The 22,418-nt window shown below is 46.9% G+C and overlaps 1 protein-coding gene across 2 annotated transcripts in view; it reads left to right on the top strand.

The window, feature by feature from the left end:
• Positions 1-22,418, top strand: part of Lats2 (large tumor suppressor kinase 2) — a 51,594-nt gene that overhangs the window by 14,044 nt on the left and 15,132 nt on the right. The gene's annotated exons all lie outside the window — the stretch shown is intronic.

The raw sequence follows: 22,418 nt of genomic DNA, 5'->3' as shown, positions 1-22,418 counted from the left end.
CTGGCCTTGAACTCTGGAACTCAAGTGAACCTTCTGTCTTGCTCTACTGCACTTAACTCACAAGTAATATCTTATTATCTGTGCATACACATTTGCTTTTCTATAGTGTTTGTACTATGATATTTAAATGTCATTTTAAGGTAAAATTTACATTTTTAAATGTCCACAATTTATAAACTTAAAGCTCCATTAATTTTCACACATTAATCACACCCATATCTAGCATATTAGGGTGCTTTTGTAATTAAACCTTTTAAAATGGAAGTGTCTGGAAAAAGTGCCGTTAGGGTATTTTCACTGTAACAATGTAAATACCATGATGTATATGCCAGATGGTACACCATGTACATAATATGTATAACTTTACAAGTAAAGCACATGAAGCTTCATAGGCAAGTAACTGCGTAATGCTGTAGAAGGAGCTAGCTGTTCTCTAGCTAGCGATTGAGGCCTTGGAAGGTGAGGTCTAATCACACACCATAGGTGTGGCAGCATTTCTCTGTGGGACTTGTATTCCCTGCTTGAGTTGTAATGGGTGGCAGCAGGAGGAACAGCTGCATGGTGAGTGTTGCAGAGTTGCTGGGAGACAGGCAGAGCAGGCACATGGGTACAGAGGTGTCGCTTGAAGGCAGGCGGGTCTTCCTTATGGTGCACATGTAGAGGTGCTGCTGGGTGACAGGCAGAGCACATGCGTGGTGCCATGGCTAAGGCTCAGGGGTGCTGCTGGGACAGTAGACTGCTTCTGCAGCCTTCACGTGGGATACTTTTTGGTTTCCTGTTCTCAGGGAGCCTGGGGTGTTTTGGAGCCTGAGGTCTTGAGTGTAGCTCCAGGTGCAGACCCATGGCTGCTGGCATTCTTCTAATAGCACCTTCCTCAGGCTGTGTCCCCTAGGGACAGATTTAGATGAGAAATTTCTTTCAGTAGGAGTTCTAGGACATGGCTTTGCCTCCCTTAAAGAATGTTGTTTTCCTCCTGCACTCCGAATCTGACCTGTGGTTTGTGCTTGTCTAACCAGCCTGTGGGCTGTGTCTCCGAGTCCTTACCAGCTCTTTGGTCCTAGGTTTCCATGTCAACTGTAGTTTCCCTAACCCACCCCACATGTGCTGAAGTACTTCAGGCCTTTAATGGAACCAGGGCAGAGAGAATGTAAACAAACGGACTTTCTGCACCGCACTGGCAGTGGTCAGGATGTGCCTTCTTGCAGGCGACTTCCTGACAGGAGGCCCAGTGCGGGTGAGTGGGATGCTCTGGAAGTTAGTGAAGGAAGTCAATTCGTGACATTCTTAAGCCATCAAGGGAAGAAGGCGAAATTTTCTCAGCAGTAAGTCTTTGGCAGCTCTACAATGGGGCAGAGTCCCCATGCACCAGGAGCTCAGCTAGGAGTGAGCGAGCTGTTTGCAGCGGGTCCTACGTGCCATGTGGCGTGCCCTATGTGCCATGCGAGATGGGCTGTAGGCCCAGTTTTAAGCTACAGTGAGTTGAGGAGAGTCAGAGAGAGCCCTTCCTACAGACTTGCAGACTTGAGGACTCGGACTCTGAGTGGTGGCCAGTTCTGGTTTGACATGTGATGCTTGTTACCAGACTCAGTGCTCAATGGCTGTTGGCTTTTCTGTTTGTTTTCTGTGTGCTGTAACTTCTCCCTCTTGTTCCCTCACATCCTGCTGAGGGTGTGGGTTATCAAAAAGCCTCTTCTGGCATTTTGCTGGCTGAGTGAGTACACAGCCCCTGCAAGCACTGGTCTCCTCTGCTCCAGCTGCAGCTTTGGCCCTCAACACGCTCTGACAGCCCACTCTCCACCAGGGACAGATTTCCTGTCTGCTCATTCGGACGTTCAGGGTTGTATTCTGTAGTTCCTACCTTCTCCACCAAGGGATCCTGGTGTCTATCAAGCTTGCTTTGTTTGAGCAGCAGCCTCTTCCTGAAGTCCCCGTGTGGATTTGAGCTATTCTGTTTAGTTCTCTGTAGCAATTTGTTTCTAACTCATAGGGCACTTGGTTTGGGAGGCCTGTGACAACAGACTATGCTACTGTTGTTTCACATCCCCTGCTCTGAGGCCTGACTTCTAAGGGTCCTTCCAGTGCCCCACAGGCCCCCCAGCTGCTGGTTAATGAGATGTGACTCACATACTGGTCCAGGCAAAAGCCTCCGTCGCCTCCCCCAACACCAAATGAGGGATGGCCCATAATCCACAAAGCAAATCTTTATGAAGTGTATCTGACTAACATGCAGAGAGCCATAGCGAGCTAGACGTGTCGTGCACACCTGTAAGGCAGTGCTGAGTTTGAGTCCTCCTGGGGCTTTGTAGGGAGACCCTGTCTAAAGCAAGAAAGGGGGATGGGAGGAAAGAATGTGCAAAAGGCTAGGCCAGGCCTCTGTGCTTGGCTTTGTGACAGGGTCCACTGAGGCTCCTGAGTCTCTTGAGTACAGGTAGTGGCCAGTGGCAGGACAGTGCCTTTTGATCTCAGATATTTCCTCCTCCTCCCCTTTTTCTGGAAAGAGACCCGCCTTTTGACATGAAATACTAGTAAGTGGGGAAGGAGGAAAGCTTGTTTCAGTTTGCCCTGCCGCTGACCGGAAATGGCTCACAATGGTCTTTGGGTGGGACAGCTGTTTGCCTCACTATCTCCTCTCCTCCTCTTCCTCTTCCTCCTCCTCCACCTCCTTCAATGGCTTTCAAATCATTTGGCCCTTACAAAAGGCAAACTACATACTTTGTGGAAAATAATTTTTTTTAAAGGACTTCAGGGTAGCTCCATGGCAGAGTATGCGCCTAGTAGCATGTGCAAGGTCCATTCTCAGCGCCTCATAAAGCCCAATAAGTAGATAAATAAAATGAGAGTTTCTACCCCTTGTCATCCCTGCTCCTGGGTCTTCTTTCTACTAAATAAGGCATGCCCCTTGTGGACGTTTAGCACTAGAGACCTGGTCTAAGACAGAGTTGAATACCTGCCATCCATCCCAGCCCTAGCCAGGCCCAGCCTTGCCTTTAGCACGGAGTTAGGTAGATTCACGGAACTGTGACTGTAGAGAGGTGGCTTGTCATCATAAGAACGTGGATATGACCACGCTTTAACCTTTTAAAATTGAGCAATGTTTCCTAATTTAAAAAAGCATGTATTAAGCAGTATATGCATGTACTAGGCATGGCGTTAAAAAAAACCAGCAGGGGTTGGGGATTTAGCTCAGTGGTAGAGCGCTCGCCTAGCAAGCTCGAGGCCCTGGGTTCGGTCCCCAGCTCCGAAAAAAAGAAAAAAAAAAAAAACAAACAAAACAAACAAACAAAAAAAACAGCAAAAAAATGTCTGTCATAGTCTGTGACCGCTCTCTCAGCACTCTTGGGTCTTTTCACGACTGGAAACATTGCCCACCATCCTCAGAGGGGCGCTAGAGAGCCTGTAGCCGTAGGCTACCCTGTGCCTTTTGTCCTCTGGTCCTATGGATTTTGTTCTCAGACCTCCTGGTGCTCTCCCACCCCACCCCCAGGCTGTCTTCAGGCAGTTTCATTTGACCCTTTCCCCAACCTCCATTTAAATTAGATCCCTTTTTCTCTCATCACCCTGTAATTCATTCTTGGCATTTATCAGAGCTTGTTGCTAAGTGCTAGAGCACTGTAAGCCACAGCCAGGAAACACCACCACCAGTTTCTGGAACTCAGAGCCAAGCAAGCACAAAGATACCTATAAGCAAGTCAAGGGACAGACATTTCAACATGAACATTTTCATGTCATTTAATACCATTTTAAAACATGACTTTAAAGCTTCATTGTAGTCTGTTGCTCACATAACTGTCCCTTATTTTATCATAAAAAGCTGAAATGAGCATCTGAATCTGAACAGACGATTCTCCATGAGCTGTACTGACGTCCTTAAATATTAGGGTAAATGGCATTTTAATAGTTTTTACCTGTATTGCTGAATTAGTAATTACGCTTAGGCATGCAATCCCTGCTCACTTGGACTAAGAAACAGCATTGCAATAGTTGTCTTTCATGTTTGATCTTGGCACGGATATGTGCTAGCAACCTAAGTGGGTGGCAGTTGTTAGAGGCTCCCATTGAGTAGAGGCTGACCTGCTCCTGTTCATTTATGAAGGTATCTCTTTCCTCTCCAATAGCCACATTTGTGATGGTGCAAGTTTTAGCTGACTTTAGAACCCCACTCTTTGTCAATTAAATTTTTGAAAGAGCTGGCAGTGGTCAGGGAGATGTGTGAGCCCTGCTTGTTGGGGAGAAGCCAGCAAGACACTCTGGAGCTAGTCTTTCTCTTCCCTGCTGCAGCAGCCAGGGTCCAGAGGTTGATCCTCACAGCCCCTCACTGAGCTGAGACTCTAGCCTCTATTTTAAGCAGCCTTTCCCCGATCCCAGCCCTCATTCACCACAAATGCTAGCATTTTCTCTGTGTGCCACAATGTGAAGATTGCTGGCAATCACAAATAGATTTACTTGAAGCCCATTTTGTCACCCTGAAGTTTTCTGTCACAATTATGTGGTGGTAAGCTGGGCTCCCAGGCCTTACGTAGCACAAATGTGGCTCAGATTAGGAATCATAGCAGTTTGACAGGAGGGATCTTGGGAAGACTCTGAATTTCAGTCTTGTGTTTGCACTGCCTGCCAGTGACTTTAAAAACTTTCTGTTGCCAGCACACCATTTTGTGGATCTAGAGTAGGGAAGGGACTGGAGAGATGACACAATCAAGGGCACTGGCTGCTCTTCCAGAGGACTGGGTTTGATTCCCAGCACCCACATGGCAGCTCACAACTATCTGTAACTCTGGTTCCAGGGATTCAGCTCCTCCTTCTGGCCTCCTCAGGCTCTGCGTGCACAGTGTGCAGACGAGCTATGCAAGCAACGTGCTGAGATGTTGTTAAATGTCCCTTCGTCTTTACTAGGCTGAGGGAAACTCTTGGGGTCTTTGCTTTTTGACCCATGTCCCTCAGCTCGGCACTGCTCTAGCACCTGCCTCCCTGTGTTGGGAACAAGGTGCTCAGTTGTAGTGAGAATTCTGGAATTTTAGTTTCTTTAAAATACACAGAAATATTATATGAATGTGTTTACCTTTTAATCTCAGGTGTGGGATATGGGACTGCTTCAGATCGTCTACAGCAGTGGACTGTGATTTGTCCTGTGCTCTAGCAGGGGTCTGATTTTCCTAGCTGCAGATAGTCTCTGCAGTTGTGTGAGATTTGGAATTCTGGGAACCTTTAAGAGAGTATATAAATGCTAGGGCCCCAAAAGTAGGGCTGGGGTGGGGTATAGGTATTTGGTCGTTGGTGGTCATGGTTTGTTAGTCATGCACAAAGAAAACACAACAAGGAGAAATTAAATATTTGATGGTGAATATGAAACTTGATGTCTGTAATCAGCAGGAATTAGTCCACCATAACGTTGCCTCCTTTCTGACCCCTGACTTTACGCGGGGATCTCTTTTCTTTCCTCTCTATGCTTGTTTTTCTCATCTAGTGTTAGGGTTAGAGGGGTGGAAGAGAAGAGTCCACAAAGTGACAAAGACAGCTGTACTGGGTGATGCTCCGAGTGTCAGAGGCAGACAGACAGTAGGAGCGCCACCTGAGCTGGCCGTGCCTCTGCTGGTGAAGATTCCCAGTCCCAGGGCTGACTGCCATAGAGAGAAAAGGGCAGCTGGAGTGGGCAGAATGTGGCTGCCAGGTAAGTAAGGCACATGATGTCTTTAAGGGCCCAGGGGTCATCCTGTGCAAGTGGTGTGTTTTCATCCAGGACAGCTTCCACTCTGCTAGCTCTTTCTTCTAGAGCTCCCTCCCTAGGCTAGGACCTGGGGACTAAGAAGGCACCTCAGCAGTGAGCCCGTCAGCCAGCACAAGGCCACCCCTAATAACACTCAGTCAGGAGGGAAGGAAGAGAGTGGGGCTCTTATTAGGAACCTGCTGTATAATGGCATCATCTGGAGTCACCAGCAGACAGAATCTTGTCTCCAGATTATTGAGTTAAATACTCTTGCATCGTGAGATGCCTTGAGGAATAGAAAAGAGTACCTTCTCGCACGGTGGCTGGCACATGGCTGGAGCATGTTGGAATATGGTGGCAAAACCCAGTGCCATCTGCCGTATTTTGTTAAACACAAAGATAGTTGTCCTCTGACCAGCTTTCAGGGTTCTGGTCCCCTTTTCTTTGGAATCACATGAATATTTCCTTAAACTTAAAGATCTGTGTATCAGATGGGTATACATTTGGCTGGTTATGATATAAGAAGAATTATTAATCATATGATAAACATAAAGTTGTTTTGTTCAAAAATAAATGATTAACAACAAAAATTTTATCCCAGCTAGCAAGTAAACATTCAGTGTAAATTTGACATAATGTCATTTGGTTTATAAACACTTTTATTCAGCAAAAGAGCGTTGGTGACAAGTGACATCTATGAGTTCCCAAGAATGTGGCAGAGTAGAAGAACAGAGAGAACCCTGTGTCAGCTGTCTCTCAGTGTCTTAGAGGCGGCTTCAGGAAGCTCTGTGGCTCCGTCCCTTCCCTCTTTGCTTCCAGCCTTCTGTTCAGCCTTGCTGTTGTTTCCTGGCTTTCTGTTTTACTTTGAAAGCGTTCAGGCGGGCAGCAGTAGCTCCCCCAGTGGGAATGAACCCATGGACCTTGGCAGGATGGCTTCTGGTTGGCCCTGTTCACTGCTCTGCCTTCGGGTGTCCCAGAAGAGTAAAGGACCTCAAGCAGAGACCCGCCCCTCTTTCAGATGCCAAGGAAGGTTTCAGGGCCCTTCCTCAGACAGGAGCTCTGCCACCTCTCTCTCTGGTGCCTCTCCCTTCCTGCAAGTCCCTTTTGCCCCCTTACCTCTCTGTTTGTCTGCTTGTCTGTGTTTGCACCACATGGATGCAGTTTCCCTGGAGCCCTTAAAGAGAGCATCAGATTCAGTGGGACTGGAGTTTCAGTTGGGAGCTGCCTGAAGTGGGAAAGGAGCCTGAGCCCTCTGCAAGAGCTGGAAGAGCTCTTAACAGACCCTGATACTTTTGTTTGTGTCTTGCAACATCTTGTATGTGTTTTGTTCTGTGTGTTGAGTTTGTATCCTGAAACTTTGTTAAAAGTCTTCACCAGATCTGAGAATTTTCTGGAGGGGTCTCCAGGAGAGTTTAAGTATAGGATTATGTTATCTACAAATAGTGATAATTTGACTTCCTTCTTTCCTGTTTATAGCCCTGTCATTCTCTCCCTTTACTGATCTGACTACATTTTGAAGCACTTTATCATGTAAGCTCAGTGAGAATGGATAGCCTTCTTCATCTCCTTCCTGATTTTAGTATAATGTTTGCTGTAGTCTGTCATATACAACATTTATTATCCGGATGCCGATGTAAGGTCTATTGCTAATTTCTTCAGGGCTTTTATCATAAGAGAATTTTGGACCTTGTCGCAGGCCGTTTCTGACTCTCGTGATGATTTTCTGGTTTCTATTCCCAGGCGTATTTTTGCTGTCTTGCATTCTTACTTTTCATACGTTGAACCAGCCTTGGACTGAACTGGCTTGTTTGTGCCATGTATTTTTTCTCCTTTAATTTGCAAATGTCTTACTGAATTTTTCTATCTGTACTCATTAGAGAATTAGATGTTTTTGTTTGTTTTCTGATCTTGTTGAGAAACCCTGTGCGTTAGAGCAGACTAAGATTTGTTTTGGTGGGGAGGGGCTGTGACAGTATGAAAAATCATATTGTTTTGATTTTAACACTCATTTTCTCTGTACAGGAGGATGATGTTGTGCTCAAAGCTGGGCCCAGCGAATACTTTTGTCACCTGCTGTAACCATCCTTGTTTCTGGGAAGTGTAGGAGGCAAGCATTCATGCCAAGGATGACTGTTGGCGGCTGTATGTGCTTTAAATGGACAGCATCCCTAATGAAGGCAGCTCAAAGGAGGAAAGATGTATACTGGCTCACAGCTCTAGAGAATGGTCTGTCATGGCAGGAGAGTCATGACAAGTAGCTTGGAACCCCTGGGTGCATTAAGTGTTTGCTCTCCTTCTCCTTTTGTTTGGTCTAGAACCCCAGCCTTCAGAGTGGGCAGTATTTCCTACATTTCGAGTGGGTCTTCCCACATCAGTCAGTCCATCCAATCTAGAAGCTCCCTCACAGACATGCCCAGAGAGTTGTTTCCATGGCGATTCTAGACCCCATCAAGTGACAGTGAGCTGCACACCACACCCGTGTTGTAAGTAGGACATGGTGTCTCTGTGTTTCTCTAATGTGCCCTAGTCTGAGTGCTGGTACAAAGCTGAGACTTCTCTGTCACATCCTCGGGAAGCTGCACTTGATAGTGACAGGAAAGGTCAGCAGGTTAGTCCATAATGTTTTGCTGGGAAGCATGAGAGCAGGCAGGCAGACATGGTAAATACAGCTATTTGAATGCTTGTGGAACTGTCTGTGGGAAGTTTCCTAGTTTCTCTTTGTGATGTCCCTGTTCTTGTGCTGCCTCAAAGAGGCAGCCTTTCCCTGCAGGTCAGTGAGAGCTTCCGGGTAACTCAGCTTCTCTATAGGCTGCTGCTATTTATTTCCTAGGCATCAGATGGGGTCAGATAGATGTAAAGAAATTTCATTGCAGATGAGAACTTTCTGGATGCTTTTAGGGAAATGAACAGTACAGAGGAGAAGCAACTTTATTTTGCAAACTTCTGGTTTTCAAAACCAGATTGTCTAATTTTCTTTTTTTTTAAAGATTTATTCATTTATTATATATAAATACACTGTAGCTGTCTTCAGACACACCAGAAGAGGGCATCGGATCTCTTTACAGATGGTTGTGAGCCACCATGTGGTTGCTGGGATTTGAACTCAGGACCTGTGGAAGAGCAGTCAGTGCTCTTAACCACTGAGCCATCTCTCCAGCCCGTCTAATTCTCTATAAGGTAATTTTTTGAGTTCTCTGAAATCTGCATAGGGGAACTATTTAGGAGACATTGACAAGTTTCGTGTCATAGGGTTTCCATTGCTGTGAAGAGACACCATGACCATTGCAACTCTTAGAAAGAAAACTTTTTTTTTTTTCTTGGTTCTTTTTTTCAGAGCTGGGGACCGAACCCAGGGCCTTGCGCTTCCTAGGCAAGCGCTCTACCACTGAGCTAAATCCCCAACCCCTAAAGAAAACTTTTAATTGTGGCTGCTTATAGTTTCAGTAGGTTAGTTCATTAATGTTTCACTGGGAAGCATGGCAGCGTGCAGGCAGACATGGGCTGGAGGAGCTGAGAGTTCTACATCTTGATCCACAGGCTGCAAGGAGAGACTGTACCACTGGGCGGGCTTGAGCATATATGACCTCAAAGCCCGCTTCTACAGTGACAGTTCCTCCAACAAGGCCACACCTCCTAATAGTGCCACTCCCCGTGGACAAGGCTTCACACATGCGAGTGAAGGGCCATTCCTATCAAAGCCCACACTGGGTATTAGTAAAGCCGAAGTTAATTGGCTTGTCGCATGACAGCGGTTTGTCAGGACTTCTGAAGTTGTGGTGAATGGGGTGCACACTGTGGCTCGCAGTTCTTGATGGTGTGTGCCTGTTTCCCTCACTTCTGTCTCAGGAATTGTGTCCTCTGAGGATCAGATATCCAAAATGTTCTAGAGTCCTAGTCCCCTCTGTATCTGAACTGTGGGGTGTCTTGCAGGGCAGGATCCTCAGGGCAACCCCAGAGCTGCCCAAACCCCACCCAGCCCTCCTCCAGGCACCATGACATCTTTCCACGCCCGTCCTCATCTGTGCTGCTGGCCTGGACTGTCCTGGCATGTGGATAAAAGGAGAACAGCGGTCCTTTCCAGCCTCCCAGCATTCTGAGCTTCAGTCCCTGCAGAGAAGTGGTTCCAAGACTCCTTCTGTGAATACCGAGCTCCATGGGCATTTCAGTCCTTTGTATGAAACTGTAGTAACAGGGTGAGGCGACACATGCCTGTAATTCTAGCACTCAGGAGGCTGAGGCAGGAGGGTCAAATATTTGAAGGAAGCCCGCCCTGCGTGACAAAACTCCGTCTCAGAAACAAGAAGGAAAACACCAGAGTGCTCACGTGGTGTCTGTGCAGAGCCGATTCCCATGCCCTGTGCAGTGTAAATAGTCTTCCCACTGCTCAATGTGTATGTAATGCCTGTTTTCATGTAAACGCCACATACGTAGCTGTTAGATTGTAGCGCCTAGAGAGTGAGAATCACAGCAGAAGTGTGGACATGATTAGTACAGATCAGTTCAGTTTTGAATTTTGTTTTTGATAGGCTGTAGTCCAGGCTGGTCCCATTTCACAATCCTTTTGCCTCCGCTTCCTGAGAGTTGAGATCACAGGCTTGGCCACCTACACCCAGATATTTGTGTGTGTGTGTGTGTGTGTGTGTGTGTGTGTGTGTGTGTGTGTGAATATGTGTGCAGGGGTATATGTCATGCATGTTCATGTGGAAGTCATAGGCCAATGCCAAGTGTTTTCTTCAGTCACTGTCCACACTAGTGTTTTTGGAATGAGGCCTCTCACTGAATCTGGAGCTCACTGACGGCTAGGCTGTCTGTTCAGCAGACTCTCTGATCCCTGATACAGCAGTTGAGAGCTACAACGGAGCACAGCATGTGTACCTTGGCCTGACTGGACTGCGCACTGATGGAGAGAGAACATTGCAGTGAAACCTTTCTAGTAGATGGTTTCCTAGTAGACCATCAGGCATGGTCTGTTCCAGGGCACTTCTCCCTGTCCTATGAGCTTCATAAGCTCATGCTTGATGATTGGGTCAGCATTCAGCTAAAGCTGACCTAATGGTAGCAGCAGGCCTTCAAAGGGTTGGCTTAGCAATGGTTGATGTTTTCAGGGGCTAGAGCGTTCCAGTGCTGGATTTTGTTGCATATAAATGGCCTGACATGACAAAATGCTCTCCTGTTGTTACTTAGCTATGGGAGAACAAAACAGGCCATTGGACCTTGGAAGTGCCCATATGTGGTGGTTTACATTAGAATGGCCCTCTTAGGCTCATATATTTGAATGCTTGGTCCATAGTTGATGTTTGTGTGTGGTAGTTTAAATGGAAAGTGTCTTCCATAGGCTTGCGTATTTGAACACTTGGTCCCCAGGTACTGTTTGGGGAGGTCATGACATGGATCCTTGCCGGATGGATGAAATGTCACGTTGAAAAGAGCCTTATACTGTTTTGACTGTGTGTGTGTTTTTTTGTTTTTGTTTTTTTTTTTTTGAGACAAGGTCATACTATGTAGTCCAGGCTAGCCCTCTGCCTCTTTATTGATGGTATTATAGGTGTGAAGTTCCCTACTCAGTTTGATTAGTGGGTTTGCATGAGAGAAATATAGCTGAATACAGTACAGAGGCTCTACCACTGAGCTATAACCTCAGCCCAAGATATAGCTGAGTAAAGTCACTCACTGGAAAAGATGTCTCTTCTTGAACTGGCTGTTTTATGATGAAACCAATACTTAGAACAATGTTCCCACTCACCTCCCATCCATGTTTCTGGGTCCAGTGCTAATGCAGTTCTTGTTTTGGTGATTTTGTTTGTTTGAGACAGGGTTTCCATGCATAGCCCAGGCCTAATGAACTCTGAGGCACTGTGCCTTAGCCTCCTGAGTGCAGGGCTGCATGTGTGTGATCCCATTCCTGGCTCTCGCCACTTTGAAATGGGCAATGCTCGTTTCTAGGGCTGCTGGCAGGGTTTACAGCTGCAGCACCTGGCCCCGTAAGACTCTGCTCATCCTACAGGCCTCTCATGCTACCATTTCCTCTGTAAGTTTGCAAGGGCTTAGACTCTGCTCACTGACTGTCTAGCAAAAGTGTAGGGGGGATTTTCTAAAATAATGGTAAGGTAGCGCTAGACAGGAAATTTCCCAGAGAGTTAGACACTTAGTTAACAATAATGTAGTATTCTGTCCTGTATTTTTTGGCTTTGCTCTGAGCTTGGAACTTGACAACAGCCAGCATCCTCAGACCCAGGAAAAGTGCACAATAGGTGTTAAGATTCCTGAGCATGAAAGACTCACTGCCAGCAGTAGAGACTGGACCACCACCCTGCCATCATTCCTCACAGGGAGCCTCTTAGCTGATGAGAAGAGCTATCTCAGAAGATGCTGTCCACTTGACACCTGCTGTGTGAGCTTTTGTCCTAACTTTGTGTGAGTGTGTATAGTGGCCACACTAAAAACATGAGTCTCGGAGCTGGGAAATGGCTCAGTCAGTAAAATGCTTGCTGAGCATACATGAGGACCCGAGTTCAGATTTCAAGCATCTATGTAAAAAGCTAAGCGTTGCAGTATGTCCTTGTAATCCAAGCTCCTGGGGATTCCTGGCCAACCAGTCTAGCTAAATTATCCAGCTTCAGGCCAGTAAAAATACATATGATGGACTACACTAGAGGAGGAGAAGATGCCCAGTATCAGTCCCTGTCCTCTAAACACACACACACACACACACACACACACACACACACACACACACACACACACACACACTCTCTCTCTCTCTCTCTCTCTCTCACACACACACACACACACACACACACACACACACACACACACACACACACACACACTGCCCTGTTGGGAGACATCAAAGTGACAGTGCAGATTTCTTGTGTGTCTGAGCCCTTGGCAGAGGCCAGTAGGAGATGTAGGGACTGGGATTCCGACTGAACCAGAACTGACACATGCTGACTGGGGCTTGTGAAGAGGAGTGGAGGCTTCAAAGAGTAGTTAAGAGTCTGACGTGGCAGAGAGAACCTCCTGGGTCTGGCCTGCTTGGTGCTTCACCAGTGTACATTTCTGTAGAACTTGTCACACAGCCACTGCTGTGCTGACACATTTGTAATGCTAATTTCACAAAAGCTTTCCTGAGCCTAGCGATGTGACCTGTCTTGAAGAACTTTGCTTATCAAGATGCTGGGTGGCTGGCAATTTTTTTTTTCTTTTTTTCGGAGCTGGGGACCAAACCCAGGGCCTTGCGCTTGCTAGGCAAGCGCTCTACCACTGAGCTAAATCCCCAAACCCAATTTTTTTTATCCATAGACAAAACTCAGTTGTTTTTTTTTTTTAAAGAAACTCTTGAATTTTATCTAAGATAAGCATAAGTCCTTAGAGATCGTTTGTGAGAAGAAAACTGTCTTGTAGCTTTCAAGATCAGTTTCTGCAGACCGTCTTAGAGGTCTTACACATGTGCAGGTATGTCAGGACAACTTTTGGGAGTTGGTCTCTCCTGCCTTGTGGGGCCATCAGGTCTGTGCAGATCAGTTTCTGCAGACCGTCTTAGAGGAGAGGGTAGCAGAGGAGCAGGCCCTAGAATAAGTCTGTCATGATTCTGAGTCAGGGGAGCCTACCTACCTCTTGGAGATGACCATGCAGCTGTGAATTGAGCAGAGGCATGCTGTGTTGGCTGGCATTGCTCCCTTTCTTTCTCCCTCCCTCCCCTCCCTCTTGTAACCGACAGTGGCCATAAACACAGTTTGTGGCCCAAAGAGCTGACAGGACCGGGAACAACAGTGGAGAGTAGGGCTTGGAACCACTGCAGGACCCAGCTGGTGTTGACCGATGACAAGTAATGCTGCCAGTGTTTAGTTTATGAAAGCAGTAAGAGTAACAGAACATCTTCGTGTGTGTGTGTGTGTGTGTGTGTGTGTGTGTGTGTGTGTGTGTGTGTGTGTGTGTGTGTGCATGCAGAAGCCAGAGGCAGAAGCCAGCTTAGGTTTCTTCAGGCCTCATCCTCCTTTTTGTTGTCATTATTGAGACTGTTTGCTCACTGTCCTGAAACTTGCCAGTGGGTCATGCCAGCCAGACAGTGAGCCTGGGTCAGTTGTCTGTTCCCCCCTGGGCTGGAATATCAAGTCTTTGTCTCTACACCTTGCTTTACTAGAAAGAGTGCTGGGATTGTTTGTTTGGTGTTTTCCCTGCATGTATGTGCATCGCCTGTGTGCCTGCAGAGGTCATCAGGTCCTGCAACTGAGAGCAGATCCCTTGGACCTGAGTCACAGACAGTTGAGCCTCCAGATGGGTGCTGGGACTCATGGAGGCCTCTCCAAGAGCAGCCATCTCTTGTGCCTGTTTCAAAGACCTTAAAAAGAAGTGCCCTGTGGCATGTGTCGCAGGGCTACCTATGCTCTTCACGGCCCTTCCCGTGTGCCTGCTTCTCATCTAGAGACAAACTATACCTGCTTTATACACTAGGACTTTGTGGTCCACCTTCTTCATTGTTTGGTAGCATTGTCTGTAACAATGGATGTGACCAACTCATCTTAGCTGGTGAACCATGAACTCTGTGGTGACACCTGTACCACTGCCCTTCTCGTTGTCACAGAAGACCGTTTAAGTAGTCTAGTTTCCATTGTAGACAGGAGAGGTACACAGTCTGTCTGCTTGTGTGGGGCAGTCACCAAGAGTGACCATGTTATCTTGGGCTGTGGGATTTATTTGAGTATCTTTAATTTTGGGCCAGTTCTCCTTTTTCCTTGTGTCTGTGCAAATCCCTAGCCTTGCTGCTGCTCTTGGGCATCCTGGATATTTACCAGCATAACGGTCGTGTGCCATTGCTCCTGTTTTGTGGAATGATGTTCTGGGTTTACTAATGGCTTTCAGTTTCTTTGACTATTCGGGTTTTGTCTGTTAAGGCTCTGGGGCTGAATCCAGGACTTTGTACTTGCTAGGACGGGTGTTCTATCACCAACCTCCAGCCCCAGTCAGACCTTACCTGTGTGAACCTAGGAAGCAACTACTCACATGGCGATTCAGACTGGAAAGATAAACGTCTACGATTTAGAGCGAAGAGCATAGGAACCATGCTCACAGCTCCTGGTGGTTGTCGTTGTCGGCGGTGGTGGTGGAGGTGGTGGAGGTGGTGGAGGTGGTGGCGGAGGTGGTGGTGGTGGAGGTGGTGGTGGTGGAGGTGGTGGTGGCGGTGGCGGTGGTGGTGGAGGTGGTGGTGGTGGTGGAGGTGGTGGTGGCGGTGGCGGTGGTGGTGGTGGTTTTTTAAGACCTGGCTGTCCTGGAACTTGTTCTATAGGTCAGTCTGACATTGAACTCAGAGATTTGCCTGCCTTTGCCTCCTGAGTACTTTGCTCAGTTCCTGGGTCTAAGCATGCCTTGATCTCGAGTCATTCTTAGGGGTGGCTGCCACCAATTGGAAGGGACCCTAATTGTCTAAAGCAACAGGTGCTAGGCAAAGAGGTTGGTTGGTTGAAACTGGCAAGACCCTCCTGAACAGAGGAGGCCCCGACAGTCTCAGGAGAATCGTCTGGACCTGTAGTTCAGGATGGAGACTGGCCATGGCAGCTGGACACACTGGTAAGACACCCTGTCTTTGGTGTCGCATCAGCCTGTTAGTATAGCTGTCCACCTCTGCCCTCCTGGGTAACTCTCCAGAGAAGTGAGGTTGAGGATACAGAAGCACAGCTCTCACCTCAAAAGAAGTAAAAACACTTATTCTGGAGCCAGAATCAGAGAGACCATGGCCTAGAACAGAGACTTTGGTATCCTCCAGATCCACGTGCAGCTTGGTAATGGTGACATGAAGATTTATTGTAACCAAATAAGAAAGTAATAAACCAAGGAGCAGGAACGTCTCAGCCGTTGACCCCAGATGCCATCTGATGGCATTGTTAACCTTCGGATTAGTGGAAGTTAGAGGTCTATTTGTACATTCCAAGGGGATTTACCTAGTAGTCACAGAGGTGTTAGAACACGCTCAGGTAGACAAGGAATGGCAACTAAGGGGAGTTACACATAGTGAGGGCGTAGCAGGGGTGCTGAGTGGCTTTTAAGGGGATGGGTCAGAATAGGGACAGGTTAGGAGGGATTTGAGTTCCAACAGCAGCAGTGGAGGGTGCTAACACCACCTTTACTAAGCCCGATTTCCTGACCATATAAATAATACAGAACTCTCAGGAGAGTCTTGTCTCGTGTCACCACCCAGAAATCCCTGTCCCTATGCTTGTGTCCTTTCTCCAATGTGAAAGCCCTCAGTGTGCTTTGGATGAAAAACTAGAGCCCTCATTCAAACAGTGGTGGCCATTGCCATGAGGAAATCTGTGGGCGGAGCTGCGAATGGTGACCCTCTTCATTATTTTGCACGAAGGTTCTTTTCATCCTGGTTCACGTGCCTCCATCACATCACTTTCAGGCCCCTTTAACTTTAATTTTTTTATATTTTGTGTGTATGTGCCTGAGTTCAGGCACATGTCACAGTGCACATGTGCAGGTGTGTCAGGACAACTTTTTGGAGTTGGTCTCTCCTGCCTTGTGGGGCCATCAGGTCTGTGCAGATCAGATCTACCTGCTGAGCCAGCTCATGCCCCCAGGCCCGTTATGTAAGAAGCCACTCTCCTGTCTGTGGGAGGTAGGAGTGGGCTCTGACTGCCTCTCCCTCTTCAAAGCCCACCATCAACGTCAGGGTGCTTCTCTTCCCAGTGCTGCGTGCAGTCCCCTAAGGTCGTTTAGGACGAAGCTTGTAGAGCCACCTTCCGGCTCCTGCCCCGCCCAACCCCATCTCACACGCTGGGCTCTGCTTCAGGGACTGGCTCCCTGATTTGTTGTTAGGTTTTCTCTTGCTGGAAAACGTGTGTCTGCGTACTTGGCAGGTGGTTTCTAGAACTTTCCTCTGCACTCCTTCTCTGTCTTCCTCCCTGTGCCTGGGATGTACCTCTCCCGTGCTGGCTGTGAAAGGCTTCCTGCTGGTCTCTGCCTGAATGATGATTCTGGCCTCCCCAGCCCTCCCTACATCCCCCCTCTCCTCTCTCTCTCTCTCTCTCTCTCTCTCTCTCTCTCTCTCTCTCTCTCTCTCTTTTTCCCCCAAAAAGGGTTATTTCCACTGAAAGTAAGGTACACAATCATTCACTCTGTAGATTTCCTCTATGTTTGCTTTGGGGCTTTTTCTTGGGGTGAGTCACACACAGTGGCTTATAGAGTATCTGAGGCCTTAAAAGTAGGGATGTCTTGGTTAGACGGATAAGAAAGGAGGTAGATCCCACTGGGTGAGACTTTGGTGTCTTCTCAGGTGAGTTGGTGTCACCTGGGGCTGTTAGAGCCGAGGACTTTCTGCCAGCAGCTGTGACAGAAAGGAGCTGGCTGCCTACATGCACACGCACACGCCTGTGCCCACTCACCCCTCAGCGTTCTACTACTGTTTAGACCACGGCAATGATTATTAAGGAAATGCTGCTACTGTGACTGCGGATTCTGTTAAAGGGCGACTCCCCTTCTCACCTGAGTAGTTTCATAAGTGCTTTTTCTATCTGCTGTTGGTTTTTACTTGTTAAAGATTGAAGTGTGACACACACACACACACACACACACACACAGATTGAAGTGCACTTTCACAAAGATTGGACATAATAATAGAGTTTGACATACCTTTCAAAAAGGATATAACGATGACTCAGGTAACTATTAACCCAGTTAAATACTTTAGAGCCCATAAAGACACAGATTGCTAATACCTCAGCGCTGTTTACTGGTGGGGTGGTAGAAAGCTAGAATGGACTACACTGAAGGGAATCTCACAGCTTCTAACCTTAGAAGCACCAGCGGTCAGGATCGGGTTACTATCTCATCCCATCTCATCTCATTAGCAGTCTGTTAATAGCATACATTTACCCTTAAGAAAATATTTTGGGTCTGGTGAGATGGCTCAGAGGTTAAGAGCACTGACTGCTCTTCCAGAGGTCCTGAGTTCAATTACCAACAACCACATGGTGGCTCACAACCATCTGTAATGGGTTCTGGTGCCCTCTTCTGGTGTGTCTGAAGACTTATATACATTAAATAAATAAATCTCAAAAAAAAAAAAGAAAGAAAATATTTTGATCTTTTGGGGATGTTTTGTTTTGAGACAGGGTCTTACTATATAGCTCTGGCTGTCCTGAAACTCACTATGGACACTAGACTGGCCTCTAAGTCACAGAGATCTGCCTGTCTCTGCCTCCAGAGTGCTGGGATTAAAGGAATGAGCCACTGTACCTAGCAGATGAAAATATTTTAACCTGAAGAGCAAATTTGAGTTTATCCAGGTAAAAACTTAGGAGCTATAAATAATCATTCAGAATTTAAGGACAACAAGTGGGTGTGTCTTCCAGGTTATGGACAGAGAAAGCAATGGCTCTGTTATTAGAGCCGTGGAATCAACCATCCTATATCTTAAAAGCAGCAGCAGTGACTCATCATGGCTTATGACTCCAGTTTGGCTAGGCCGTGCTGAGCAGTTCTGCTCTCAGTGGAGTCTGTGAACTTCCGGGTGGAGCTCAGTCCTGCCCTGCTGGGGGTGGACGTAGACAATAGCTTCACTCATAGGTCAAAGCTGCAGCATGCTGGCTGGGTCAGCTGGGTGTCTAGCTGTATGGACTCAAGGAGAGGAAACGGAAACAGCCAGGCTTTGTGAGGGTGAAGCCCAGACTGACATTGCACTGGCCATGAATAGCCTTCATGCCAGGCTATTGTTGGGAGCAAATAGAAAGCCTCTGCTTGTGCAGACAGTGGGGGCGGGGAGGAATTGCGGGTGCTCCTAACATAGCCAGGGACAGAAGAATAGAAAGATAGACCCACGACCCCTGAAGTATGCATGCAGCTGTGCAGAAACTGATAGGGGTTGTGGATAAGTTTCTGACAGCTAAACCATAGGTTCTTATATCTGTCCATGGTGGTGGAGTTTTCTTTATTTTGTTTTGTCACACATCTCTGAATGTTTATAGAGTTGAAAGGAACTTTAGGACACTTGTCTCATACTCATCTAATTCACTTTTAGTCTGGAGAATTTAGGGGATCTGACCATCCATAATTAGAAGATAAAAATAGCACAGGCAGTTTTGATTACATTGAGATTTGATGTAAACAAGTGTTTTTTTTTTATCTTTAATAAAAAATTCATTACTTCAAATTGAAAACATTAAGCCGACTTATTTTACACTTTTCTAACTAAGCTCCGTTTGAAAGCCTGCTGGGTTGGTACCAGGAGACACAGTGTTCCCACCCTTGCTCTTGTTGATCTTCTGAAGAATGTGTTGATAGAATTGTGACTGTGGGGCTTCCCCATGCCCGTGCTGCATGTACCTCAGAGTACACAAACATTTGGCCTTACCCACTACTAGGAAGGCAGGTTGGCTCTTCGTCGCTCTCCCCCACTGCTCCTCTTTGGGGAGCAAGTAGACCGTGGCCAATGTTATTACGGAGATCAGCTTTTTAACAATGGTGGCTCGTTTAAAGTAGCCGGAAAGTAAATTTCAAGAAGAAAAGCCTTAATTTTTAAATTACTTAGTGCATGTGTTAGGGTAGTGTGTACATGTGTAGAAGCAGCCTGCCTAAGCTGGTTTTCCTTCTACTACATGGGTTCTTGGGACCAAACTCAGGTGGTCAATCTTGGAGGCACACACCTTCTCCTACTGAGACATCTTACTAGCATAACTTTTCATTCTTGATGTTTTGCAGATTTATTTTATGTGCATGGATGTTTTGTCTGCATGTCTGTCTGTCTCTACACCACATAGCCCAGGTGTTTGGAAGAGAGAGTATCAGATCCCCTAGAACTGGGGTCACTGGTGGTTGCTGGCCACTGTGTGGGAGCTGGGAAGCTAACCTGGTCTTCTATGAGAGCTACAAGTGCTCTTACATATCTAGTCAGTGCTCCAGCTCATAATTTTTTATTCTTAAAAATATTTGCTTGAAAGTGTTTGTTTTGGGGTTTTGTTTTTTATTAAAAACCTTATTTTGGGGGCTGGGGATTTAGCTCAGTGGTAGAGCGATTACCTAGGAAGCGCAAGGCCCTGGGTTCGGTCCCCAGCTCCGAAAAAAAGAACCAAAAAAAAACCCCTTATTTTGGTGCTGACAAGCTAGAAGACACTTGTTGTTGTTGTTGTTGTTGTTGTTGTTGTTGTTGTTGTTGTTGTTGTTGTGGTTGTTGTGGTTGTTGTTGTTGTGGTGGTGGTTGTTGTTGTTGTGGTTGTTGTTGTGGTTGTGGTTGTTGTTGTTGTTGTGGTTGTGGTTGTTGTTGTTGTTGTTGTTGTTGTTGTTAGTGTTTGATCATTGGCAAAGCTGACAATTTCTCCTGTTGGTTTCATTTTAGAACAACATTCCTCACTAAGTTACCTTTGAAAATGTATTTTCCTCAGCAGTGATCAGTGTGCAGCCCCGGGGGTAAAGAAACTGTGAAGGAGAGGGAACCGCACCTTCCCCAGCAGGCTCAAAGGCTGGGTGGATGCTCCTATTTGGTGCACAGATGTGAAGTAGTAACTGTTTTTTCTGTCTTGTACACCCATTGAAAACATCAAGGCCACTTCTGTTCTTCCACTATGCTTCTGGCTTTCTGGAACATGCTCTCAGAGCCCTGCCGAGCCTCTAGGCTCTCTCCACAAAGCACACGATGGATAGATACCCTGGGTAGAACTGAATTGTCAGTGGGAGGCTCTGAAACACTCTCCCTGTGCTTCCAGAAGGTTCCTGGAAGCAACTTCAAGAAAGGCAGCAGTCAGCCTGAGAAGGACAGCGGGTGGAGCAGGAGGCCTTGGCCACTACTTAAGCCTCTCTGGCATCCCTCTACTCCTCCCCAGCCTGGGGAGCCACATGCTTCTTCCCTTTCTTTGTTCTCTCCAAGAAATGAAATCTTAGGCTTCGAAACAACAGTCACCATGGTCTGCAGACCCAGCCCCTTCAGCCAATCGCTCCCACCCTTGGAGTAAAATCACAAGTTGTGTGAGAAACCCATTGACCGTGGCAGCCACAGACTGATGCAGGCACTGAAAGACCTAGCAAGTCCCGAGCACTCCATTCCTAGCTTTTCAGCCAAACCTCAGAGTTGGAATGTTAGAGCATGGGATATGGCTTTGCTAATGTTTGAAAAATGCTTCCTCACCAGGAAGGGTGGGAGAGGATCTGCATAGGAAATTCTTTCCTTCATACATAATAAATTGTCACTGAATTTAAATAACTCACAGTCACAAGGGATGCTTGTAAAACCATAGAAAGTATAAACTTTATAGCAACTGTAAGCTCAGGTCCTGCTTGCCTCTGAGCTGGGTGAACCTGTAAGAAGAGATTTGCTCCCACAGCAGCCCCATGGGCCTTAACTTGTGCACACAGAGAAAGTGTGGAGAAGTGAGCTGCAGAGGAAGAATAAGGTCACTGATGGGAGCCTGTAGTTGGTTGGTTCCTGTCCTGTGGGTAGGCAGGCTGACAGGTAGAGTCTCCCAGCCTGAGCTAAGCTTGGACAGAGCAGATGTGAGTGATGACGCAGCTGCAGCAGAGAAGTTTCCCTCAGATGCAGAGAGAGCAGTCTTGAGTATCCAGAGGGCAGCTGAGCCCCGTGCCTAGGACCTGGTGCACAGCAAGGTTTAGCTAATATCAGTAGGAGCCAACTCTGTAGGGGAGCAGTGTTCAGGCAGTCTTCATGGGGATAGGAGCAGCTTTGGTCAAAATTCTCTGTACACATTATCAGTATCCACTTGCGGATCCAGGGGGAAGGGTTTGCCATCTCCATAAGCCTAGTCTGGGCTTGAGGTAACCCCGAGAAAACCAGAGATAGCTGTTCCGGCCTGATGAGGGGAGTGCAACACAGTGTTTATGTAATTATGGTTTAAAGGATAAAGTATGAAGTATTAGAGGTATTTGATACCAAATGTGCATAAATTCTACAACTGTCATCTTTATATTTTCTGCCAAAGACACGTAAGTTGCTTCTGAGAAGTATAGCAGCTGATGTTGAAATGGTCCTGGGACACAAAGATACCAGTGGCCCACTCAATCCCAGAGCAGCCCTAGGTAACCTCATTCCTCAGATGAGTAGACATGCGCAGAGCAGGTAGGAGGTTTGAGAAAGCTGCACAGATGCCAGGCAGCAGTAGAGTGTGTGTGCAAACACACGCACTGAGTAGTGTGTGTGCAAACACACGCACTGAGTAGCTTGCCCATCTAGCTAGCTCAGTGCACTATCTTCTGGATTGGTCAGACAGTTCTAGATCAGGACTCCACACTGACTCAATGTTTTGAGAAAGGAAGGGGAGAGGCCACACTCAGTCCTCAGGCAACCTCCTGCCATGCCCCCATTGTAACTCTACATGTATTGTCCTTGACACTGAGATCCCTGCTCCTGGTAGACTTAGAAACAGACTCTGGACTTCCTTTAACTCTTAACTAAAGACCTGAAGGGGCTGGGGGTGAAGATTAGTAGTAGAGCATTGCCAGCATGTGTGAGGGCCTGAGTCCCAGCCCAGCACTCAAAAGCCTAAGTGTTTGGATATGTGCAGGAGCATATATGAGAGAGAGTTAGTGTTTAGAGACTACAGGCTTGCTAACCATGTAGTGACGTGTGACACATTACAGAGGACAGAACTGGGGGTTTATTTATAAGCATGCTGGTTCATGAATGTCTCTTGGTCTTGTGATTTAAAACATGCCTGCCATTCCAAGTCTTCACCTGAGGTTTCAGTAGACTCCTCCTGGCTAAGTCCCTAGA

Source organism: Rattus norvegicus, chromosome 15, assembly GCF_036323735.1.
Source record: "Rattus norvegicus strain BN/NHsdMcwi chromosome 15, GRCr8, whole genome shotgun sequence".
In the NCBI taxonomy this organism is placed as follows: Eukaryota; Metazoa; Chordata; class Mammalia; order Rodentia; family Muridae; genus Rattus; species Rattus norvegicus.
The sequence above is the reverse complement of the archived record's forward strand: the minus strand, read 5'-3'. Positions and strand labels throughout refer to the sequence as shown.